Here is a 6,836-nt window from a genome sequence, read left to right on the forward strand (position 1 = left end):
AACTTCACTTTCAAAAGTTTAAAATTAGAATAAAAAAATGAAGACCTTAGAGCTTCTTCAAACAATTCAATTACTAACAAATTTGTGGATTCAAAAATTAATACAAATAAACTTTGGAATAAAAGATAAAACAAGAATTGGAACTTTGAAGAAAGAAAAGTGAAGGGCCAAATTTGTAATTTCTGCTTTTTTTTTCCTCCTCACTTTCTCTCTCTATATATTTATGAATTCTCTCTGGAGACGAAGTTTATGGTGAGGTTGGAATATACGGTATGAACGGGTAGAAGAATCACGCGAAACATTGAAAGCTGGGGAAGAATCTTCCGCCAAAGGCGTGATGTACACGCACCTTATCGCCGCGTAGGATTAGGTCCGGGATTTTCATTTAATGGAACCGTTTTGAAAAACTGTGTTGGCCTTTCACCCACTCGAAGGGCCATCCACCGAGAGCAACCATATCCAGTTCTGTCTAATCTGTCGTGTCGTACACGGACGAATCATTACACGACACTCTGGCTTTACGGTGGACCCCGAATTCATAGTATGGTTAGAGAGTGGATTACCCTTTTTCCGTGGTAATGAGTAGCTGGGTTGCTTGGATCGGGTGCGACCAAGTCCACCAGAAGCAAACTCTCTTTTCCTTTTCTTTTTCTTTTTTTTTTTGGTTAATATTTTTTCCTTTTTTACATTACAATAAAAATAATTTTTTTCATAATGTCGTAAATGACCATGATTTAAGAATCGTAACAAATCATACTATCAATTATGGTCAAATAAAATTAAAATAAAAAATTAAATTTTTACCACAATTGATTAATATTTATTATAATCTTTAGTTCCCGTCGAAATACTTGTGATGGTTTTAGTCATAGTTAATATTTTTTCCTCATTTGTAGAAATAATGATTAATAATCGTTAAAAAACTATAATTAATTCGTAGTTACCGTGATATATATTTTTTACTTTAATAATTAACTATAGCAAAAAATTATTTTTTTTGTGTTGTTAATTGAGAAAAGAAAGACATAGCATTGCAAGAAACTCTATGAAAAAAGAAAAGAAGTAGAAGAAATTGTGTCAATATATTATTACATGACAATTAGGTGGTAAAAAAATTAATTTTTTCATAATAAGAATAGTTTTATAAGATTTCTAGTAATATAAAATGCTAAAAATATATGTATAGAGACAACAAAAACTGTATTATAAATAATAGTCATACTTTTTATTCTTACTCCCGGTTTCTTTTTAATTATTAATAATAGCGACACACTTAAAATTCTATTTTTTTTTATTATTAAGTCATTACCGTGACAAAATGAAAGATATGCCCGTTTAAAATGTAGCGGTCCTGTCCGACCAAGAATAAAAATATTCTTGTTTGATATTTTCTATCCCTTTTTTTTTTATTGGACAATGGTTCTAATTGAATGCGAATTTATTGGAGAATTCTGGAATTGGTTCGCGATACGAATATGCTTTAGCAAGCTGGTCTTTGTCTGCACTAGCAATAATGGAATATTTCTTTTTACTAAGAGGGTGCAATTTTTTCTATTAATTCGGTACAAAAACAAATTGAATCAAAAAATAAATTCGATTTCTATCTTACTTGTTATTTTTGAGTGATTAATGATGTATTAATTTAGTGATTAATACTCACATATTAGAAATAAATTTGGATTATGAATTAGAATTTATATTTTTACTCAATTAATTCATACAATATAATTCTGCAGTTAATGCTTCTCAATAAATTATTTATCTTTATAAGCAAAAATCTTTTTTGACGCGGGTGAACATTCAACTAGGATGAAGGACGAATAAAGTTTCAACCAATTGAAAGATCCTTGTGGTCTAGAAGGGGACAATGTGTTCTCTCCAAGATCCATAGGTCCCCCTATCCATCCCTGAAGCTGCACATCTGAATGATTATAATGTCGGTTGTGCTATACTATCATTTCAAAACAAATGAAAACCAAGAACTTGAACGATACATAGACCTCAACATTCTCCTCTTCTTACTTACATAAATTGCATGTTTTGAATTTTAAATGTTGCTAATTGTAAGGGAGCAGTAATTTTTGTTTACATTGTGCAGCCTCATATTATACAAATTTTTCTAATGGATTTTGACTTAATAAATGGGTATAGGTCTGTTAAACTTTTCACTAAGCATATACGGAGTTAACTTAAAAAAAAAATATTCGACCCTTCATTACAAGTAAAATGATCAATAGTCATAAAAAATTTGATGCTAAAATTAGCGTTGAGCTAATTAGCAAGTAAAATTTTCGTTGCTAATTTGCATTATTTAATATTTCTTTTAAACAATTTGATGCTAAATCCATAGGAAGTTAATTTTCTTTGCTAAATTTATTGAAAAGTAAATTTCTTGTATTAGATAATGTAGATTAGCAACGAATTTTAGTTGCTAATTGACTCGTTGGCGCTAATTTTTTTCCATAGCTATTGAACAATTTTGTTGCAGTGCTTGATGAATGGCACTTTTTATAGGAAAATCACATAATTTCAATTAACACAAATAATGTATATATATAATTTGTATATATATCTTGTACAAGGCATTCAATTGTAATAACCCAATGTATGGTACACCATATTTATATGGTAAAAGTAAGTAGATGTTTTTAGGGTTCCACATGTGGTTTTAAATTCCGAACATACTTTGTAATAGTATGAAAATATTAAATGAAGAAAATAATATCTTGAACTTTACATGTACGGCTTATAACTATCTTCGAACTTCAATATATTCAAAATTATGATGAAACCCGAGCATTGTTTTCAATTTAGATTTGGACTTTTAATAATAAATATTCAAGAATTTATATAAAAATTATTATTCTATAATTTTAACTACCGCTGCATACATAGAAATAATATAATATTTAGGTTTTAGATTTTTTTAAAAAAATTTGAATTGAATGAGTTAAAATTAGATATTTAGGGAAATGTCGTGAAAGTCCTAAAGCTTATATATATATATATATATATATATATTTGGATTATGACCAACTTGTGTGTTATAGTATTGTTTGTGGAGTAAAATTGCTTGGGGAAGCGAGGCCTACTTTATACATTTTGTGTTGTATTTGAACTTCAAATATGTCGGAAATACATATATGCAATTTGTTTAAATTTACTTTAGAATAATTTAAAGTGTCTCATTTCAAAGTGACATTTATGGCATGTGAATGATCGTATGAATCATATGTAATCGGGTGAGAGTTCTTAATTAGAAAGGCAAGTGGCTTGATCGATTCGATTCAGGCTTTTTTAATTACAAATTGATATTATACTATATTATATTATATTATATATGTGTTATTGTGGAGTATCCGTTTGGTCACCAGGCATCAACCAATATTACAGGCACTTAATCAAATTACAAATATCACTGGGTTCAAAGAACTCTCATATAAATTGTTACAAATTTACAACAATAAATAATCAGAATAATACAGATCCAAAATCTACAATTATAGATCTGAAATAATATAAAAAAATAAACAGGAAACAAAACGAGATTACGCAGGCAAGCTCAGATAGTCAGATCTAGGGGGAATGCCCAAAACCACAAAAAGCCAAATGCTTGCACCCAGTTTCAGTCTCTTTAAACCATAGAGCCGCAAAGACTGTCAACCAGAGAACCACAAAGGTAAGCCACAAAGGCTATTAGTTAAACTTGAGCATTCAAGGATTAGAACATGAAGAACAAGGTCAGAATATCAGATAGTAGGGAAGAAATAAAATGTTTCTCCTTTTTCATATTTTGTAGAACCATAGAAGGACCAGCCATTTAAAGAGGCTGACCACTAAATGACCGAAAAAGATAATTGGGAAAAGGAGGCGGTGGAGGAATTCCAAGAAATGGTGGGGAGAAACCAAAGAGAGAAAGAGAATACAACTGTTGGGGATTAAAGTTAGGGTTATGAGACAAGTGAGAGAGAGAGAGTAATCAAAAACAGTAGGATCGGATAGACGGGTTGGGCAGCCCAAAGTGAAGTGGGCTAAGTGGTTTAAGTCTTCCACTGAAATGGGGCAAGATCATTTGGGTTTGGACTATACATTTATTTACTGTCATAAAAATAAAATCTAATTATATATATTTTAAAAGCTATTCAATTTAATAAATTATATATATAACATCCAATAACTTTTAAATCAAATGGATCGGAGGTCCCATAGATTAAATTCCACACATTACATGCATGTGACGAATTACAACAATGTGCACATACAAAATTATATTGTATGATTTTATTACAATATTTTATTTAATTAGTACATTTCAAGTTTGACGATCATGTACATGTAAATTGACTAGCAGTTGGGGTCCCTACAGACAACAACGGGGGTTGGGCCCCTGGAATTCGCAGAATCCTGTAGGGTACCCTATATTCAAGCAACTTAAACTGCACCTTTCGTCATTGTAGCAAACCCCAATAGTAAAGTCACAGGTCTTACCCATGCTCTCCTCTGCAAATTCACAAATATCACTATTCACCCATCAATAAATAGTGTGAAATAATACTAATAATCTCTGTATGATGTGATAAAATTGTATTTTTGTAACAGTAAAATTATCGAGCTCTCTTGAGATTTATCATAATTATAAATATTTCTTATTATTTGAAAAATTACATATAATTCACTAGCGTTAACGACAATCTAACAATAACCCCTTACAATAGGCTGTCACGATTGATATTTATAATTTTTCAAACAATAAGGGGCATTGTAATTATGATAAATTTTAGGATAGTCCATTGTAATTTGCGATAATATTATTATATAACTTCCATTATTTAAATTTTAATCTTCCATAGTATTAACTATATAATCACATAAATTATTTTAATAAATTAAATAATATATCGATTCGAACGATATATCAACATAAAAAAATTTTAATACTTCAAAAACATATGAATATTAGAGAAAAGAACTCAGGAGAAGCAAAAAGCAGCAAGGCTAGGAGCAGAAGTCCAACCAATGATTTTGTCTCCATAATTGATCCCTCCTTTGCTTATGGTGTCTGAACATACATATATCTATACTAATAAATATGTAATTACATAATTAATTTACGTAAATCCGTATACAATTTCTTAATCTCTAGTACTTTAAATTCTTACATATTACTGTGACAAAATTACTTGTTACTGTTATTTTAGCTATATATGTTGTTGCCACATGTTTACATCCATACATACATATAAAAATTGCTGCAATATTTATTCCATTCAAAAATTTATTTTACGATGGCCTTGTTAGTTTTTACATATATGTTTTAGTAGTTATTAAAAATATATTATAATTTATCGAATAAAAATGTCTATTTTTTTGCATAATTGCAAGTAGTGTCAAACTATTGATTTCATAGCTCGATCGTGTCCTGGGCAAGAATGTCCGACTCCGTGAAAATTAAATAAAACATGGGCTATCGATTTCATAGCCCATAGTTGCTTATAATACCCAATAGCCAGAAAAAATAAAAGGGACACAGCACGCCCGACACCATTTGGGGAGTGTCCGACACATTTTGAACTTTTTTTTAAAATTTTAAAAAATTTTAAGTCGCCTTTAAAAAAAATGAATTTTAGGCTTAATAAAAGAAAAAGGATTAATTTACTCCTCTTAAACTAAAAATATTATGATCGAATTACTAAAAATTCGAAGAGATGTTCACGATAACTTAATTAATTTAAATTATTTAAAAAATTTCATTCCATTTTTTTAAAATAATCTGATTATGAATATTTTTTGAAGCCACATTCAATTAATATAGATGTAAGACATGCTTATTTTATATTTTAGCTTAATATTTTTCATATTGCATATTTTAATTTTATGAAAAATTGAGAATATACACAATAAAAATATATTATATATAGCTATGTCAGTGTCGTGTCGTGTCTTAATTTTTTTACATTTTTCATGTATGACTGTGTCATGTCATGTCCATGGATCATAGCATTACATTTATTTCTCTTTTTAAATTTTTTTTTTCTATTCATCTCATATTATAATATTTTTATATGTTTATTGAAACCACATGCACCGACTATTAGTATTATTATTAAAAAAAAAAAAAGAAAGAAAGAAGAAGAAGAAAAACAAATTGATCAATATAAAATCTTGTCGTCATGGATTATAGTTTTACTATACATTGAGCAACTATAAATTTAATAATTCAAGGAAACAATAAAATATACGGACCTCAAATATGGAAAAAGAATGTCCAAATTAATTTGATACTTGAAACTTTCATGTATACAAATTGCATATTTTCATAACTGCCTTTCCCCACCAATTTCCCACAAATACCACTTACGTGTAATATGAATGTTAATTGGGGTGTAGTGCATTAATGACACTTTGTCCAAATCCAGACAAATTCCAATCTCGAGTTCAGATGATATACATTAAAATGGGGACACTATCGTCCTACAGTTTGGGCTGGTGTTCAGGTTTACCAGCCCTTTTTGGTACACTTTTTTGGGTCAAAGCAATTTGATTATATATATATTTTTCAATATGATACTAAAAATAATATAGTCCTCTTCTTTTGTAAATTATTTAAATAATATTAAGATTTGAGAGATGGGTGTAAATCAAACTGAAAATTCGATATGATAAATAGTAATTTTACGATGTAAATAATGTGTAGTGGTTTTGGAATAAGGGCGTATTAATATATATATATTTCTTTGAAAGGGAAGAGGCGTATTAATTAATTGACCGAACATATATACGTATATGATTATTTAATTAATAAATATTTCTAAGAATCAAGATTTGAACTAGTTTAG

The sequence above is a fragment of the Sesamum indicum genome, linkage group LG1, assembly GCF_000512975.1.
Source record: "Sesamum indicum cultivar Zhongzhi No. 13 linkage group LG1, S_indicum_v1.0, whole genome shotgun sequence".
NCBI lineage: Eukaryota > Viridiplantae > Streptophyta > Magnoliopsida > Lamiales > Pedaliaceae > Sesamum > Sesamum indicum.